The sequence below is a fragment of the Aegilops tauschii genome, chromosome 7 (assembly GCF_002575655.3).
Source record: "Aegilops tauschii subsp. strangulata cultivar AL8/78 chromosome 7, Aet v6.0, whole genome shotgun sequence".
In the NCBI taxonomy this organism is placed as follows: Eukaryota; Viridiplantae; Streptophyta; class Magnoliopsida; order Poales; family Poaceae; genus Aegilops; species Aegilops tauschii.
Genome location: NC_053041.3, coordinates 648,838,180 through 648,858,677, shown reverse-complemented (window position 1 = coordinate 648,858,677; position 20,498 = coordinate 648,838,180). Strand labels below are relative to the sequence as shown.

At 43.4% G+C, this 20,498-nt stretch overlaps 1 long non-coding RNA gene and 1 pseudogene across 3 annotated transcripts; both read right to left on the bottom strand.

The window, feature by feature from the left end:
- Positions 1 to 11,947: 11,947 nt before the first annotated feature.
- LOC123493407 (uncharacterized) lies at positions 11,948 to 13,985 on the bottom strand (annotated as a pseudogene).
- Positions 13,986 to 13,998: 13 nt separating this feature from the next.
- LOC109760031 (uncharacterized) lies at positions 13,999 to 20,002 on the bottom strand. Of its 3 annotated transcripts, XR_012189971.1 has the most exons (11): positions 19,341 to 20,002; positions 19,105 to 19,231; positions 18,560 to 18,636; positions 18,159 to 18,281; positions 17,221 to 17,591; positions 17,021 to 17,111; positions 16,509 to 16,592; positions 15,815 to 15,940; positions 15,179 to 15,267; positions 15,010 to 15,095; positions 13,999 to 14,785 (listed from the first exon to the last, which is right to left on the bottom strand). It is a non-coding gene; the product is annotated as an uncharacterized lncRNA (long non-coding RNA). The 3 variants fall into 3 exon arrangements; XR_012189972.1 differs by lacking the exon at positions 17,021 to 17,111 and having other exon boundaries at positions 17,408 to 17,591; XR_012189973.1 differs by lacking the exon at positions 17,021 to 17,111 and having other exon boundaries at positions 13,999 to 14,494; positions 17,408 to 17,591.
- Positions 20,003 to 20,498: the final 496 nt, after the last annotated feature.

The window sequence follows — 20,498 nt, the reverse complement described above, 5'->3', positions numbered from 1 at the left end:
TGCAGTAAAGTAGCGTAAGTAGACCGGCTCCTGCCTGCATCTACTACTATTACTCCACACATCGACCGCTATCCAGCATGCATCTAGAGTATTAAGTTCATAAGAACGGAGTAACGCTTTAAGCAAGATGACATGATGTAGAGGGATAAACTCATGCAATATGATATAAACCCCATCTTTTTATCCTCGATGGGAACAATACAATAGGTGTCGTTTCCCCTACTGTCACTGGGATCGAGCACCGCAAGATTGAACCCAAAGCTAAGCACTTCTCCCATCGCAAGAAAGATCAATCTAGTAGGTCAAACCAAACTGATAATTCGAAGAGACTTGCAAAGATAACCAATCATACATAAAAGAACTCAGAGGAGATTCAAATATTGTTCATAGATAATCTTGATCATAAACCCACAATTCATCGGATCTTGAGAAACACGCCGCAAAAGAAGAGTTACATCAAATAGATCTCCAAGAGAATCGAGGAGAACTTTGTATTGAGATCCAAAGAGAGAGAAGAAGCCATCTAGGTAATAACTATGGAGCCGAAGGTCTGAGGTAAACTACCCACACATCATCGGAGAGGCTATGGTGTTGATGTAGAAGCCCTCCGTGATCAATACCCCGTCTGGCGGAGCGCCGGAAAAGGCCCCAAGATGGGATCTCACGGGTACAGAAGGTTGCGGCGGTGGAAATAGGGTTTTGGCTCCTGTTCTGATGGTTTGGGGGTACGTAGGTATATATAGGAGGAAGAAGTAGGTCGGTGGAGCAACGAGGGACCCACGAGGGTGGAGGGCGTGCCCAGGGGGGTAGGTGCTACCTCTTGAGCATTGCGTTGGCTTTCCCTTGAAGAGGAAAGGGTGATGCAGTAAAGCAGCTGCTACCTCTTGAGCACTGCGTTGGTTTTCCCTTGAAGAGGAAAGGGTGATGCAGCAAAGTAGCGTAAGTATTTCCCTCAGTTTTTAGAACCAAGGTATCAATCCAGTAGGAGGCTACACACGAGTCCCTCGCACCTACACAAACAAATAAATCCTCGCAACCAACACATAAGGGGTTGTCAATCCCTACACGGTCACTTACGAGAGTGAGATCTGATAGATATGATAAGATAATATTTTTGGTATTTTTGTGATAAAGATGCAAAGTAAAATAAAAGGCAACGGAAATAGCTAAGTGTTGGAAGATTAATATGATTGAAAATAGACCCGGGGGCCATAGGTTTCACTAGTGGCTTCTCTCAAGAGCATAAGTATTTACGGTGGGTGAACAAATTACTGTTGAGCAATTTACAGAACTGAGCATAGTTATGAGAATATCTAGGCATGATCATGTATATAGGCATCATATCCGAAACAAGTAGACCGACTCCTGCCTGCATATACTACTATTACTCCACACATCGACCGCTATCCAGCATGCATCTAGAGAATTAAGTTCATAAGAACAGAGTAACACTTTAAGCAAGATGACATGATGTAGAGGGATAAATTCATGCATTATGATAAAAAAAACCATCTTGTTATCCTCGATGGCAACAATACAATAAGTGCCTTGCTGCCCCTACACTGTCACTGGGAAAGGACACCGCAACATTGAACCCAAAGCTAAGCACTTCTCCCATTGCAAGAAAGATCAACCTATTAGGCCAAACCAAACTGATAATTCGAAGAGACTTGCAAAGATAGCCAATCATACATAAAAGAAGAGAAGATGCAAATATTGTTGATAGATAAACTTGATCATAAACCCACAATTCATCGGTCTCAACAAACACACCGCAAAAGAAGATTACATCGAATAGATCGCCACAAGAGAGGGGGAGAACATTGTATTGAGATCCAAAAAGAGAGAAGAAGCCATCTAGCTAATAACTATGGACCCGAAGGTCTGAGGTAAACTACTCACACATCATCGGAGAGGCTATGGTGTTGATGTAGAAGTCCTCCGTGATCGATGCCCCCTCCGGCGGAGCTCCGGAACAGGCCCCAAGATGGGATCTCATGGGTACAGAAGGTTGCGGCGGTGGAATTAGGTTTTTGGCTCCGTATCTGATCGTTTGGGGGTACGTAGGTATATATAGGAGGAAGGAGTACGTCGGTGGAGCAACGTCGGGCCCACGAGGGTGGAGGGCGCGCCTAGGGGGGTTAGGCGCGCCCCCCTACCTCTTGACGTAGCTTTCTTGACGTAGGGTCCAAGTCCTCTGGATTATGTTCGTTCCGAAAATCACATTCCCGAAGGTTTCATTCCGTTTGGACTCCGTTTAATATTCTTTTTCTGCGAAACTCTGAAATAGGCAAAAAACAACAATTCTGGGCTGGGCCTCCGGTTAATAGGTTAGTCCCAAAAATAATATAAAAGTGTATAATAAAGCCCAATAATGTCCAAAACAAAAGATAATATAGCATGGAGAAATCAAAAATTATAGATACGTTGGAGACGTATCAAGCATCCCCAAGCTTAATTCCTACTCGTCCTCGAGTAGGCAAATGATTAAAACAGAATTTTTGATGTGGGATGCTACTTGGCATAATTTCAATGTAATTCTTCTTAATTGTGGTATGAATATTCAGATCCGAAAGATTCAAGATAAAAGTTCAATATTGACATAAAAGTAATAATACTTCAAGCATACTAACTAAGCAATTATGTCCTCTCAAAATAACATGGCCAAAGAAAGTTCATCCCTACAAAATCATATAGTTTAGTCATGCTCCATTTTCGTCAAACAAGAATGCTCTCATCATGCACAACCCCGATGACAAGCCAAGCAATTGTTTCATACTTTAGTAATCTCAAACTTTTTCAACCTTCACGCAATACATGAGCGCGAGCCATGGATATAGCACTATGGGTGGAATAGAATATAATGATGGGGGTTATGTGGAGAAGACAAAAAAGGAGAAAGTCTCACATCAACGAGGCTAATCAATGAGCTATGGAGATGCCCATTGATTGATGTTAATGCAAGGAGTAGGGATTGACATGCAACGGATGCACTAGAGCTAAAAATATATGAAAGCTCAACAAAAGAAACTAAGTGGGTGTGCATCCAACTTGCTTGCTCACGAAGACCTAGGGCACTTGAGGAGGCCCATTTTTGGAATATACAAGCCAAGTTCTATAATGAAAAAATTCCAACTAGTATAAGATAGTGACAAAATAAGAGACTCTCTACATGAAGATTATGGTGCTACTTTGAAGCACAAGTGTGGTAAAAGGATAGTAACATTGTCCCTTCTCTCTTTTTCTCTCATCATTTGGGCCTTCTCTTTTTTTATGGCCTTTCTCTCTCTTTTTTTATTTTATTCCTCACTTGGGACAATGCTCTAGAAAATGATGATCATCACACTTCTATTTATTTACAACTCAATGATTACAACTCGATACTAGAACAAAGTATGACTCGATATGAATGCCTCCGGCGGTGTACCGGGATATGCAATGTACCAAGAGTGACATGTATGAAAGAATTATGAACGGTGGCTTTGCCACAAATACTATGTCAACTACATGATCATGCAAAGCAATATGACAATGATGAACGTGTCATGATAAACGGAACGGTGGAAAGTTGCATGGCAATATATCTCGGAATGGCTATGGAAATGCCATAATAGGTAGGTATGGTGGCTGTTTTGACGAAGATATAAGGAGGTTTATGTGTGAAAGAGCGTATCATATCACGGGGTTTTGATGCACCGGCGAAGTTTGCACCAACTCTCAATGTGAGAAAGGGCAATGCATGGTACCAAAGAGGATAGCAATGATGGAAAGGTGAGAGTGCGTATAATCCATGGACCCAACATTAGTCATAAAGAACTCACATACTTATTGCAAAAATATACAAGTCATCAAAAACCAAGCACTACGCGCATGCTCCTAGGGGGATAGATTGGTAGGAAAAGACCATCGCTCCTCCCCGACCGCCACACATAAGGAGGACAATCAAAGAACACCTCATGTTTCAAATTTGTTACATAACATTTACCATACATGCATGCTACGGGACTTGCAAACTTCAACACAAGTATTTCTCAAATTCACAACTACCCAACTAGCACAACTTTAATATCACTACCTCCATGTCTCAAAACAATCATCAAGCATCAAACTCCTCTTAGTATTCAAAACACTCATAAGAAAGTTTTTACTATTCTTGAATACCTAGCATATTATGATTATTTAAGCAAATTACCATGCTATTTAAGACTCTCAAAATAATCTAAGTGAAGCATGAGAGATCAATAGTTTCTATAAAACAAATCCACCACCGTGCTCTAAAAGATATAAGTGAAGTACTAGGGCAAAAACTATATAACTCAAAAGATATAAGTGAAGCACATAGAGTATTCTAATAATTTCCGAATCATGTGTGTCTCTCTCAAAAGGTGTGTACAGAAAAGGTGATTGTCGTAAACTAAAAAGCAAGGACTCAAATCATACAAGACACTCCAAGCAAAACACATATCATGTGGTAAATAAAAATATAGCTCCAAGTAAAGTTACCGATGGAAGTAGACGAAAGAGGGGATGCCTTCCGGGGCATCCCCAAGCTTTGGCTTTTAGGTGTCCTTAGATTATCTTGGGGGTGCCATGGGCATCCCCAATCTTAGGCTCTTGCCACTCCTTGTTCCATAATCCATCAAATCTTTCACCCAAAACTTGAAAACTTCACAACACAAAACTCAGCAGAAAATCTCGTGAGCTCTGTTGGCGAAAGAAAACAAAAGACCACTTCAAGGTACTGTAATGAATTCATTCTTTATTTATGGTGGTGTTAAACCTACTGTATTCCAACTTCTCTATGGTTTATAAACTCTTTTACGAGCCATAGATTCATCAAAATAGGCAAACAACACACGAAAAACAGAATCTGTCAAAAACAGAATAGTCTGTAGTAATCGGTAACTAACGCAAACTTCTGGAACTCCAAAAAATTAGCCAAAATAGGAAGACCTATACAATTGTTTATTTATCAGCAGCAAAAGGAATTAATATTTTATCACGTTCTGGTGATTTTTAACAATTATTTTCGTGAACAGAAAGTTTCTTGAATTTTCTGCAAGATCAAATAACTATCATCCAAGAAGATCCTATAGGTTTAACTTGGCACAAACACTAACTAAAACATAAAAACACATCTAACCAGAGGCTAGAACAAATATTTATGCCTAAACAGAAGCAAAAAGCAAAAAAAACTACAAATAAAATTGGGTTTCCTCCCAATAAGCGCTATCTAGCTAGGCATAAAAGCAAGGATAGATCTAGGTAGTGCCATAGTAATAGGATAGATCATTAAAACTCATTTCATATTCTCTACGTTCAGCAGCAAGTTTCCTTTGAGGCAAGCAAAAGTAATCAAAAGGGCTAAATTTAATGGGACAAAAGTCCCCAAGATCAATTTTAGGAGGTATAGGTTCCTCCTTCGGCCCTTCGTATTGCACAACCAATTCATCGTTATAAGCATTCTTTTGGCAGAACTTTGTGAGCCTATACTCAAGAGAATATCCTAGCTCATTATTTCGAATAGCCAAATCATCATTAAGTTCAGAAATTCTATCAACTAGAAGATTGGTAGGGACCTTTTTTCTAAGGTTTTCATTGAAAGCAACATAATCTAGAGATTGAAAACGCATTATTTCCTCTTGATCAAATAAGATAGTTTCTATGGGAGGACGTCCAGCGTCCACCCTATAATGCGCAAAGATTTCTTTGGCCTCTTTTATGATAAATCTGAATTCATGAGCCAAAAAAAATAGTAGCGGCATGCTTAACAGAAGAATGCCCAATGTTAGAAAATTCTAGGAAAATCCCCTATATACAGGGATGCATGTGCATAAATTGTCTTTCAAGTTCAACTACAAGCATGGCGATAGCGTCCGCAAGACTACTAGTTCTATGAAGAATAGAACTACCCATAGAGGGCAAAGCACCGGCACAAGTAAAGAAATGTTGGATAACTCCTTTTCCAATAATGTTACCACTACCAATTTGGAATTTTTTTGTATGTAAGATAGGGGGTTCTTCAGCAGGAGCATCGGAATTTTCCATAATATTATTATTGTCCATATCGACAATAATTTCCCCAATTTCAGACATAACGGCAGAAAGGAGCAAGGGCAAAAGGAGAGAGGATGGCGAACGGAAAAGAGAGGGCGAATGAAACGGCAAGGGTGAAGTGGGGGAGAGGAAAACAAGAGGCAAATGGCGAATAATGTAATGCGGGAGATAAGGGTTTGTGATGGGTACTTGGTATGTTGACTTTTGCGTAGACCTCCCCGGCAACGGCGCCAGAAATCCTTCTTGCTACCTCTTGAGCACTGTGTTGGTTTTCCCTTGAAGAGGAAAGGGTGATGCAGCAAAGTAGCGTAAGTATTTCCCTCAGTTTTTGAGAACCAAGGTATCAATCCAGTAGGAGGCTACACACGAGTCCCTCGCACCTACACAAACAAATAAATCCTCGCAACCAACGTGATAAGGGGTTGTCAATCCCTACACGGTCACTTACGAGAGTGAGATCTGATAGATATAATAAGATAATATTTTTAGTATTTTTGTGATAAAGATGCAAAGTAAAATAAAAGGCAACGGAAATAGCTAAGTGTTCGAAGATTAATATGATGGAAAATAGACCCGGGGGCCATAGGTTTCACTAGTGGCTTCTCTCGAGAGCATAAGTATTTACGGTGGGTGAACAAATTACTGTTGAGCAATTGATAGAATTGAGCATAGTTATGAGAATATCTAGGCATGATCATGTATATAGGCATCACGTCCGAAACCAGTAGACCGACTCCTGCCTGCATCTACTACTATTACTCCACACATCGACCGCTATCCAGCATGCATCTAGAGTATTAAGTTCATAAGAACAGAGTAACGCTTTAAGCAAGATGACATGATGTAGAGGGATAAATTCATGCAATATGATAAAAAACCCATCATGTTATCCTCGATGGCAACAATAAAATACGTGCCTTGCTGCCCCTACTGTCACTGGGAAAGGACAACGCAAGATTGAACCCAAAGCTAAGCACTTCTCTCATTGCAAGAAAGATCAATCTGGTAGGCCAAACCAAACTGATAATTCAAAGAGACTTGCAAAGATAATCAATCGTACATAAAAGAATTCAGAAGATTCAAATATTGTTCATAGATAAACTTGATGATAAACCCACAATTCATCGATCTCAACAAACACACCGCAAAAGAAGATTACATCGAATAGATCTCCACGAGAGAGGGGGAGAACATTGTATTGAGAGCCAAAAAGAGAAAAGAAGCCATCTAGCTAATAACTATGGACCCGAAGGTCTGAGGTAAACTACTCACACTTCATCGGAGAGGCTATGGTGTTGATGTAGAAGCCCTCCATGATCGATGCCCCCTCCGGCGGAGCTCCGGAACAGGCCCCAAGTTGGGATCTCACGGGTACAGAAGGTTGCGGCGGTGGAATTAGGTTTTCGGCTCCATATCTGATCGTTTGGGGGTACGTAGGTATATATAGGAGGAAGGAGTACGTCGGTGGAGCAACGTGGGGCCCACGAGGGTGGAGGGCGCGCCCCCTACCTCGTCGCTTCCTGGTAGCTTTCTTGACGTAGGGTCCAAGTCCTCTGGATCATGTTCGTTCCGAAAATCATGTTCCCAAAGGTTTCATTCCATTTGGACTCCGTTTAATATTCTTTTTCTATGAAACTCTGAAATAGGCAAAAAAAACAGCAATTCTGGGCTGGGCCTCCGGTTAATAGGTTACTCCCAAAAATAATATAAAAGTGTATAATAAAGCCCAATAATGTCCAAAACAAAAGATAATATAGCATGGAGCAATCAAAAATTATGGATACGTTGGAGACGTATCAGCAGTAAGTATTTCCCTCAGTTTTTGAGAACCAAGGTATCAATCCAGTAGGAGGGCCACGCACGAGTAACTCGCACCTTCACAAACAAATAAATCCTCGCAACCAACGCAATAAAGGGGTTGTCAATCCCTTCACGGTCACTTACGAGAGTGAGATCTGATAGATATGATAAGATAATATTTTTGGTATTTTTATGATAAAGATGCAAATTAAAGAAAGCAAAATAAAAATAGCTAAGTGTTGGAAGATTAATATGATGGAAGATAGACCCGGGGGCCAAAGGTTTCAGTAGTGGATTCTCTTGAGAGCATAAGTATTACGGTGGGTGAACAAATTACTGTTGAGCACTTGACATAATTGAGCATAGTTATGAGAATATCTAGGTATGATCATGTATATAGGCATCACGTCCGCAACAAGTAGACCGACTCCTGCCTGCATCTACTACTATTACTCCACACATCGACCGCTATCCAGCATGCATCTAGAGTATTAAGTTCATATGAACAGAGTAACGCTTTAAGTAAGATGACACGATGTAGAGGGATAAACTCATGCAATATGATATAAACCCCATCTTTTTATCCTCGATGGCAACAATACAATACGTGCCTTGGTGCCCCTACACTGTCACTGGGAAAGGACACCGCAACATTGAACCCAAAGCTAAGCACTTCTCCCATTGCAAGAAAGATCAACCTATTAGGCCAAACCAAACTGATAATTCGAAGAGACTTGCAAAGATAGCCAATCGTACATAAAAGAAGAGAAGATTCAAATATTGTTGATAGATAAACTTGATCATAAACCCACAATTCATCGGTCTCAACAAACACACCGCAAAAGAAGATTACATCGAATAGATCGCCACAAGAGAGGGGGAGAACATTGTATTGAGATCCAAAAAGAGAGAAGAAGCCATCTAGCTAATAACTATGGACCCGAAGGTCTGAGGTAAACTACTCACACATCATCGGAGAGGCTATGGTGTTGATGTAGAAGCCCTCCGTGATCGATGCCCCCTCCAGCGGAGCTCCGGAAAAGGCCCCAAGATGGGATCTCACGGGTACAGAAGGTTGCGGCGGTGGAATTAGGTTTTTGGCTCCACGAGGGTGGAGCAACATGGGGCCCACGAGGGTGGAGGGCGCGCCTGGGGGGGTAGGCGCGCCCCCTACCTCGTGCCTTCCTGGTTGATGTCTTGACGTAGGGTCCAAGTCCTCTGGATCACGTTCGTTCCAAAAATCACGTTCCCCAAGGTTTCATTCTGTTTGGACTTTGTTTGATATTCTTTTTCTGCGAAACTCTGAAATAGGCAAAAAACAGCAATTCTGGGTTGGGCCTCCAGTTAATAGGTTAGTCCCAAAAATAATATAAAAGTGTATAATAAAGCCCATTAATGTCCAAAACAGAATATAATATAGCATGGAACAATAAAAAATTATAGATACGTTGGAGACGTATCAGTAGGCGCGCCCCTTGCCTCGTGGCTTCCTCGTTTGTTTCTTGACGTCCACTCCAAGTCCTCTGGATCACGTTTGTTCCGAAAATCACGTTCCCGAAGGTTTCATTCCGTTTGGACTCCGTTTGATATCGTTTTCCTTCGAAACACTGAAATAGGCAAAAAAACAGCAATTTGGGCTGGGCCTCCGGTTAATAGGTTAGTCCCAAAAATAATATAAAAGTGTATAAATAAGCCCATTAAACATCCAAAACAAAATATATAATAGCATGGAACAATCAAAAAATATAGATACGTTGGAGACGTATCATCCGTCCCTCCCCCGTGCGGCGGCCCCGCCCCGCACCGGGGAGCCCCCGCCCTCCTCCTACAGCCTCGCCCCACCTCCGCTCCCCTCCGCCGCCGTCGCCTAGGGCGTCACAGGGCAAAGCCCTTGTGGCGTGGCGGCGGTGGCAGTTTTCTCCTCGGATCTCGATCTGGTTGGGAGGCGGCGCTCCTTTCCGGCCAAATCGGTAGTGGTGGCGCAGATCGGCGGCGACATGCAAGTGGTGCGGTGGCAGCGAGGGAGGACGACACCAGCAACGGCGGATCTGGCCTTGACTCATGTCGGGCTAATTCATTGTGCTACGATCTCAATCGCCGTCGACGGTGCACTGCTCCTGCACTTGATCTGCAACACGAGCATTTCTCGGACGCCGGCCCTAGGCTTGTTGGTGGTGGCCTTCTTCTTTGTCGGAGTTGGTCGGCCGGCTAGCTGTGCTCGCATGGTCATGCAGTGACCGGCGGCTTGGCCGGTCGGCGGCGGCGGAACATGGCCGGTGGCAGCGGCAATGTTTTGTCTGGATCCCGAGGCGGCCACCCTGGAGGGTTGCGGCCGGTGAAGCTAGGGCTTCCCGCGGCGGCATGGCGTGGTGCAGTCCCTGTCCAAGGCGGATCTGTGACGGCGATCTGCTATGGATTAGCTCGGATCTGAGACGGTGACAAGCGTGTAGGATCCTTCTCGGAGGCTCTCGCGGCTTGGCGAGGCGGGGTGGGAGCCCTCCTCCTAGGCTCCAGTGGTGGCACACTCTGGAAGTGGCCGGTGCGCCAGGGATCCCACGGTGGCACTGTTGCTGCGGTTGGTCGCCGGATCTAGGCGGCTAGATCTGGGGCTTTGAAGGCGGTGCACAGGTTGTTGGGTGGATTTCTTGGGACGAATCCGGGTGAAAACCTGGTCTTCGATCGATGGCAGGAGCCGGTGATGACGATGCCCTTATCATTGTTTCCTTCATGAAGGCATCATCGAGGTGAAGCTCCCAACTCCACTCAATACCTCTGGGAGAAACCCTAGATCAGTTGATCGGATGTTGGCGGCAATCATGTGTCGTAACCCCCTTGGGGGCGGCATTCTTGGAGGTGCACTCGGCTTCTTTGGTGGAGCGGTGCTTCATCCATACATTGATGGCGACGGATCTTGACGGCGTGACGCAGTGCAGATTCGGAGTTCGATGTGGGAGGATGGAGTCGCGCAGGAGGATGACGCTGTCTGACGTCGTGGTGGCGTCGATGGCGGAGAGACCTGGCACGGTAGATGCAACAGTACAACTCTGAAGATGGACTCATGGCAGGTGGCTGCGGCGGCCTCATACCCGGCGGTCGTTCTGGTTGAGGAGTGCGCCGGACTGGTAGGTGCCCCATACCAGGCAGGCGTCCTGGTTGGGACCTCAGGTCCTAAATGTTTAGGTTTGGTTGCGATGTCTGTTTGGTATTAGGCTCAGGCTATCAGTGCCCCTTCATCAATTGGATAGGTGTAGCGACAGTTGTTCCTTAGACGATGGCTTCAGTCTTGCTGTTGTATGACTTTGTAAGGTCTTGTGAGAATAATTAATAAAGTGACCGCACGCATCACCCAGATGCAGAGGCCGGGGTCATCCTCCTTTTCTTTAAAAAAAATTGATGGCGCCCTACCTTGAGCCGTTCCGCATATTTTCCCTGGGGGTAATGCTAGCTGTAATTTGTTGGTGATATGGCAATGGCAGTGAGACAACCCTTGACTCCACCATTGGACTTCTCCGGTCTAAGATCGCTGCTAACGAATACCGCATGAAATTGGGATGAACGCACATAAAACCCACGTAGTTTAGCGACGCATTAATAATCATGTGTACGCACTGACACATTTCTTCTTCTTCTTTTTTGGGAAAGACGGACCTCCATTCTATTCATCAACTATTATGACAGTACAAAGAATATTAGAAATAACATAAATTATATTCAAATTCGTAGACCATCTATTCATCAATTGGCACACTTCTGGCTTACATGTCACGGCCTCGAACCAATCGAGTTTACAAATTTATTAACTTACTGTAACATAACTAAACTTGTCTTAACGTATTTAACTTCATGGAAGATGGCTGACGTAGACGGATGGAGATAATTGGTGCATTTAGGAAGCGGTTGGACGTGTGGGAGCGGCACGACTATGACTTGTTGTCGCAGACAAGGGCAGGGCTGTTGTCCTGATATGGCAGTGAGACAAACTCTGAACTCCACCAGCGGACTTCTCCAGTCTTAGATCGATCCTAATGAATATCGCAAGAAACAGGGATGGAACACAGGACAGAGGTAGTTCAGCGACATGTTATTATTTTTTATTTTTTTACAAGAAAACTTAAGATCTATTAATCTTTAATTATGGCAATACAATAAACACCAAAAATAATGTAAATCATATAGCGATGACTTCAAGCACTGAAGCGAGTCGAATGGGCACCGCCGTCATCGCCCCTCCTTACCGGAGCCGGGTAAAACTTATTGTAATAGACAGTCGGGAAGTCGTCGTGCTAAGGCCCCATAGGACCAGCACACCAGAACGGCAACCGTCGCCGTTGAAGAGTAGTGTAGATCAGAAGGATCCAACCTGAAGTCACATTAACGTAGATCAGATCCGACCAAATCCACCAATGACAGATCTGCCAGAGACACACCTCCACTCACCCACCGATGATACTAGACACACCACTGGGACGGGGGCTAGGCAGGGAGAACCTTATTTCGTCTTAAGAGAGTCGCCACCGTCTCATCTTAATGAGCAGCACACAAATCCTAACAAAATTCGAAAGAGCATATGAAAACAGAGCCCTCCCACCGGCAAGGGGCGAGATCCACCACGCCGCCATGAACCTAAGGCCAGCGGAGACGAGGCGGACCGGCGGCGGCACCGACAAGAGGCAGAGGAACCCTAGTGTTTTTTGGGAGGAGCTCCTTCGTTGGTTGTTGACGTGTAATTAATCATGTGTACGTTCTTTCTAACTCGTTTCTTTTATTTGGTCACCCAACAACATGACTCGATAACACCAAGAAAAACAAAATTAGCCGCAACGTGATCTGGCACACTTCTCTTTTATTGCTGGAAAACTTCCATTGTATTCATCAATGTCATTACAGTACAAAGAACCACTCAAATAACATAAATTACATCCAAGCCCGTAGACCCTCTATTCATCAATTGGCACACTACTGGCTTACATGTCACGGGCTCGACCCAATCGAGTTTACAAATTTATTAATTTACTGTAACATTACTAATCGGGTCTCAATGCACTTAACTTCATTGAAGATGGACACCGTACATGGATGGAGATCATCGGCGTGTGCTTGAAGCAGTTGGACGTGTGGGAGCGGCACGACTACGAATTGTCGTTGCGGACAAGGGTGGGGTCGTCGTCCTAGCCTTTCTTGAGGTCGGCGCACCTGGCTACAGTGTCGTCGACTGGTTTGAGGCCACCGTTGCTCGAGTTGATGTTCTGGAGGTCATGGATGGAGCGGCTCTTGTTGACATTCTTGAGGTCGCAGAAGGAGCCACCGCTGCTGATGCTGCTGACATTCTTGATGTTGTTGACGTTCTTGAGGTTGCGGGCGGGTTTGTCGTTCTTGACATTCCTGAGGTTGCATACGGATTTGCCGTTGTTGACGTTCTTGAGGTCGCATATGAATTTGCCGTTATTAAAGTTCTTGAGGTCACATACGGATTTGCTGTTGTTGGCGGTCTTGAGTTAGTGGGTCTTGAATTAGCGAGTTGAGCCGATGTTGCTGATATTCTTGAGCCCGTGGGCGGAACTGCCATTGCTGATGTTATTGATGTGGTGGAAGAAGCCACCCTGGCAGAGAATCTTGAGGCCCCAGGTGTAGTCACCCTTGGTAATGTTGTTGAGGCAACTAGCTGAGGCACTGTTGTTGACGGTCTTGAGGTAGCCGCCGGCATTGGTGTTCTTGGGGTTGTGGACGGACCCGTCGGTGACCTCGCCTTCTTCTGACCAAGAAACTTCCTGGCAACATGACGCGATTTAGATCTTCTTTCTTCTCTTCTTCCAAACTAGATGACCCGGTTGTGCCAATGGCACAAGAACCCAGTTAGAAGCGATGTTAGTAGTGAGTAAGTAGTATATGTAGATGGAAAGATAATGCAATGTAGATTGTATGACAAATAGTAGGATGACTTAAATTGAATTCAGACAAAAAAAAATGTTTAGAAAAGGAAGTAAGCAATTGTGGATATGATGGTGGTTACAATAATAGTGTTAACTTGGATTTCAGAAAGTATTAATTTCCCTTTTAGGTCTTTTGGGATATTGATGGACGATCATACATAGGGGAATGTAAATGGATTCTTTATCTATATTGGTCATAGAAGCAGAAAGCTTGTCACCTAAATATAAGAAAATATTTGCATTAAACAGCAGGGTTTAGACGCAGCTGGAGAATATTACACGGATCAAACATAGCATCATGGATTCCAAATTTATACATATCAGAGACTAGCGCCAAAAGCAGAGAGTGGTGCCAAAAGCAAACAGGTTCTGAGGGTGAAGCTATACAGACAGAGCTTCATAGGCTATTTAGGTAGTTTAGTAGACTGAACAAGATAACCAAAGAGTCCAGTGCCAAAAGCTTCTTACGGTGACGCTATACACACAGAACTTCATAGGCTAATTAAGTAGTTTATTAGACTGAACACGATGCTCAGAGGGCGTGCACGGTGAGACGCAGGTGCTTGTGGTTGCACTTGAAGGCGAAGGCATATATTTCTCTTTCCTTCGTATTAGCTGCGGGGAAGAAGCCAGCCCAGCCTCTGGTAATTGTTGCCCTGTTATCGACTCCTTTGATTAGACGGGCTTTGATGTAGGGATTTCCATCTCTAGATTTTATTGGCAAGTCATAAAGCTTTGGGTCAATACAATGGTGAAGATATTTCTTGGTAAAATTGACTAAGAAATACTGTAAATGAAAGGTAACAACACTGAGAAAAGAAATATTGGAAATGAAAGGTAACAACACTAAGAAGAATTGTATATATAATTGCAGGTGATGTGTATAGGGTCTTGGCATTCTTTGAGTGGCAAACATGTGAGCCGCTTCCTGTATAGCCTCACTTTGTTTCCCCATCAATGACCATCAAAGCTTAGAAAGTAGATAGTGTCGGGTGCCCCTATGCAATGGTATATAAAATGGTTGGTGTAAGCATATGCATTTACTGGTATTAGTAGAGTAAATGAAAACATTGCTTGATCATACGGGTTATGTAGGCCTTGTGTTCAGCCTTCTTCGGTTTTATAAATTTAGTTGTAGGTGTTGTATGATGATAATCATGAAGAGGGTTTGAAAGATTAGTATGAATAGGAAGGCAAATGAAATTCGGAATAATGGCATTACAATGGTAATGGTACATGGTTTTGTACCATGCGATGCATGCTCCTTTTTCTTGTTTTTCTTGGCATTCATGCAACGGTGCGAAGGGCCTACAGAGTTATAAACAGTAAGAGGTTTAAAACCTGAGTATAAGCAGTGGGTTTTAAAAGTAAAGCTGTCGTGGTGTGCTTACCGGCATCATTACTGATGTTGATAACAGTTAGTTTGTAGGCTGCGTTGTTAGGCTGAGGAAGCGATTCGGAAGACCCGCCATCAACACCACTGTAAATAACATTATAGATTTTCAGCAAGGAAATGCCGCAGTTGTTATTCTGGTTAACTATGTCCTTTCTTAATGCTATGCAATAGTCCTTGACATAAAGACAACTCAAATCAAAAGAAAGCTAGGTAAATACTTTCAAAGCATCCAGATGGTGGGCACAAACATCAATACAAAAAGTGATATAAAATATTAAGAAATTTTAGGTTCATTTATGTTATTCCAAGCCAAAATGTCCCAACCAAAGAGTAGTTGTACCAGCAGAATAAACATACCAGGTTTTTTTTAGAACAAAGCAGGAAAGCGCCCATGGCTAGGAAGCCACAAGAACAAACGACCAAACACAGTACCGCTATTCGTACAGTCGCTATTGCTACAATAGAATGAGAATTTTTTTCTTAATGTTCTTTCTCTCGATGAAAAAACAGGATGTTTGCATGCATTATAGAATAATATGAAACAATGATAAATTAGTTGTAGCCCAACTCAGCATAGAGATTCATGCATTAGAGGATAGTGGGTTTTAGAGATATTGTGTAGTTTCCAGACCAGCAGGCAGCTGACCACAAGTCCGGTTGTACTCCTCGGTGAATCCAGATCTTGGGCGGGTTGTCAATGGACGCCCTTGGCATATGCCGTTGGTGGCCCCGATCTCAAAAAGTCCAGTGCATTCACCTGTGTTTAGAGAGACATGACACTATCAAGACATGACACTATCAGACAAATGCAACAAGGGGTAGGAACCAAAGGCATGCCAGGGAAAGTTCAGTAGACCTCATGCTGTAACGTCAGCTAAGCGACTTTCTGTTGATCCTCAAAAAAAAACTAAGCAACTTTCTACTGAGCAACAAAACTAAAAAGTGGTGTTGTAACAACCTGGGTTCTGGTACTGTGGTCGAAATGAATCAGCAAGGGTCCAATCAGAAGCTAAAATTCTTTATAGGTTCTGGTACTGACTACAAAAAGAAAAAACTGGAAATTTTACTTATGCACAGTATAAGTGCCTAGCCATCAATTTTTTGCATCAAATATCACAGAATCCTATAAATACATATATCAAAAAAATCTTCTAATACTCTAGTAACATAATCTAATAATTAACATATTAACTACACTATTGCTTGAAGGGTCCAATCAGAAGCTCCTAATTATTTTAGTCTGCCTGGCAATCTCTGTGTTGCAATCTTCAAGCATATTTTATAACCAACTTAATTATTCATTGATAATGAGGAAGAAGAACTACCTGAGCAGCTGAGAGGAGGACTTGTATACACTAAAATCCAATCTTGTCCAGTGAGAGGATATTAAGCATACATGTCCACTGAACCTACAATGCCAATGATCTGTTGTGATACGGTCCCTGAAATTTACGATGCTATATAAAATAATTTTGAGTAGTAGGCAACCACACCATAACTGAATCTATCAGCAAGCAAAAGTCACATTCCAATTTTGAAGTAAGCATGCAATTTCCAAGTTAAATGCAAACATACTGTATGAACCGGAGAGAATAGATCTCAATGGATTAAATAAGCAATAGATACAAAATATGTACCTGAGGCTGAACTTATTTAGAAACTTAATAACTAAACTATATGTGTGAGCTAGTAATCTCTCCCATATACTGAAAAGGAAAGATTGCTAGTAAAAGAGTCAACAAGACAACCAATATGCCCAAGCTCCAGAGAAAGAAATAACCCAAATACACTACCAAAGCAAAGAAAAAGTGACAGGGAAAAGAAAAGAATGATCGACCTAAAGAGATTGTAAGAAAAACAAAAATAGTCACAAATCATTTGTCCTTTCTGAGTTGAATTACTCCTTCCAAAGCAAATGGTCAAGCTGGCTGTAGGAAGGAACACCCAAAAACATGGCAAGAAAAGGGCATCAGTAAAAATGAGAAAAATATATCTATATGAATAATCATAAGGAGTTGATGGGAGGGAGAAGCATACCTAGCAGAATTTCGCACCGACATGTTAGGTTTTGTTGAGACGGACACCAAGTCGAGCATTGGAATAAATTGTACACAGACTTGCAAGCACCATGGAGTACAATTTCACAACCAAATCAAAAGTACACAGGTGGAGCACGGTAGGGAAGCAAGGGAATGGAAGAAGGAGCTCATAGGGAAGATGCGACCATAAAGTGAAGAGGGAGTCCAGCGGTGTATCCTCATCTCCTCCCCTGCTGCTCCTCGATGGTGCGCCCCTCCTACGATGGCGACCGAAGGAAGTGGCCGGTGGGCATTGTCGGCAGGGCTGAGCCATCTTCCTCGCTGGCTCTGTCTTCCCCATCTTCCTCGGTGTTGACCACTCAGCTAGCTCTAGAGAGAAATAGATACATAAACCGCAAGAAATAGATACAGAAACTGCAGCACTTATCAATAAATATATGAGTTTAAAAGGGAGCAGTAAGCCCTTTTCTCTCGGTTAAGAGATCATGGAGAGATAAATATGAGCTTGCTCGTAAATATGCGATAACAATTCAATTGCATGAAGCCGAGCAAATCCTTTTTAGGACATAAATCTTTGATTTGGCTAGTACCAAAATTGGCTAGTAATTTACCCTTGCCATCACAAAAAGTACATGTAGTACCTAACATGAAAAAGTAAAAAGAGATGGAATTAATCACACCGATAAAACCACACATCAATAAAAAAGAGGGAATTACATACAAGATTATCCATGTAAGTCTAGGTGCATATGAAGATTGTACTGAATAGCATTTGTACAGAAGATATAAAAGAACACCAAATTACACATTACTGAAGTGAACATAGAAACTGGCAGCAAAATATAAGAGGATAAAACTTTGAACATGTTGATCGACAATTCTCTATAGCTTGCAAATACACCAATGAAAGGCAACGTGCAATTTGATGATACAAACCTGGCTAAAGTTAGTAGAGTCAAAGTGCCTAAACCTGAAAGAAAATAGTGGCACCACAAAATGCCTCTCAACCACCTGTTGGCTAGATTTATTTTAGACGGTGGAGTGTACAACCCCTACAAACTAAAACAAAAAATAATAAGCACGAGAATGGCAAACAATGCAAATAAAAAACAGTTCATTCGGTAGCAACCCACAACGCTAATGGCTAGTCAAGTGAAATATATAGATGAAAATGATAAAAAAAACATCCATATATTTAGATACCAATAAGGGCATATCCAAGCATTACATGCATGACAACCTCAAATCGATGGGGTCTGTTTGGTTAGATCAGAATGAGCAAAATGGAAAACAGTTGCAAACATTCAGCACAAGGGAACAATGGTGAAGTGACTCACTCTACACTCCAATCTTGCATAGCATCACAGTAATGCCAGGTCACTCATGGGAATTAAAATAAATTAATCACATCATGCTACAAAAAAAACAGAAAAGAAAAGTCAAACCCTCTATCCTAGACCTTCCTCCCTGTGAATTTCTAAGACACAGGGGCAGCACAAAGGAAGACATTTTTGCATATAATATTCATAAATGAAGTTTTTACTCATTATCCATTAGTAACAGAGACAGCTTAATAATATGATTTCTTGGTAGACAAACAATTACAAGATGTGACAGTAGTGTGATGACACAAATAACATATTAAAATACCAATAAATTTAGAAAAATGGATGATGAATGACTAAATTTACCAAACCAAATAAGGTCCAGATACTACAGGTAATAACTAATCACTTGACTAATTGCAGGTAATGCATAATCGAACTACTGAAATGGCATGTACAGGCAGCCACCAAGATCTGTAATGCAGTCATAAACCTGCACATTAAAAGGCTGATATTGTTCTTATTCATTACTGCCTCATACAACAGATCCGACCAACCTATAGCTCAGGTGGTGCTCTCCAAGGCGGAGAAAATGACGACCACCCGACCAGGTTGTGCGCAGCAACGGAATCCTCTTGCTCGGCCGTGGCGTCGATTACTGCCGTGTAGTAACACATCTCTAAGCTGCAGCACAAAAATCATTCCTATTCAGAAGAAAACAGAAGTGCTGACGGGTACGAAAGAATTTCGTCTGTAGATACTAATTAGACCAGGAAGCAACGGAAGTACGAACCAGAGCGCCTGTAGGTACGAATCCGCAGAGGCTGGCGAACGCGTTGCGCGAGAACCCCGTCCACGCCTCCGGGAAGGAGCCATTGACGACGTACACGAACTACGTCGCATTGATGAGCCACCAGGAGGCGTTGCCGACCATGGCCGCGCCCAGGAGGCCACGGCCGAGCCTGGCCACGATGACCCAGTTGAGCAGCGCATGCACGCCGACCGCTGCGCCTGCAACTCTCACTGCCTCCCAAGAAGGATGTGCCAGGATGCGTCGGGATGGACGCGGATCAGGACGGGCGGCCTGCGGCGGCGGCGTGCTCCTCCATTAGGCTGGGAAGCCTTCCTGACCACCCCTGTTGTCGGGTGACCTGCGTGCGAGCGATTGAAAGGCGAGGAGGAGGAAGAGGCGAGGCGGTGGAGGAGTAGGAGTTGGCGGCCGGGCTCCTAGGGCGGAGAAGGAGGAGGAGGAGGTGGGAGGGAGCGTGGCGGCGGGTGAGGGAGGGAGGAGGAAGGAGCGTGGGGGCTGTGGATTGGGGAGGGAGAGGGAGGGGCGTGGGGGCTGTGGATTGGGGTTAGGGTTCACGCGGTTGCCAGCCAATCAGAAACTGCTCACGCTCCGCCAATCTTCACGTAACGTACAGAGAAACCCAGCCTCTGGTTGCTGGCCCCCACAGTCTCAGGACCCCACCCGTCATCCTCTGTTGAAGTGGCCACAGACGTGAAAAAAATGGACGGTTGGCCAGACGCCAGCTACCAAAAAAAAACACTGTTACCGCCTGAGTAACTCGATCGCGCGGTCAAAAAACACAGTGCGTGCTCGATGCCTCCAGATCGGCGGGTACTTTAGGAGGCTTTATATGTTCGATGAGGTGAGCTGAGCTGAGTGAGGTGGATGTGGTGTTTGCTTTGCTCCGGTTGGGTTGAGGAAGCCTGCATCGATGGGAATGTATATATAGGAGTATAATGGGCTGTTGAGGTGTTCGACCAGTCAGTCTCTTTTGTTTTGTTGGAAGTAGATATGCATATTCAATGCATGCATTAGTTATTGATTGATGGATGAATGGACTAACGGATGGATGGATGCGGTTGGTCAATGGTCGTGGTCGTCGCCGCGTTGGTCTTCCTTTCTTATACATCAGAATTAGCGTTAGGCTAGTCATAGTGGGGA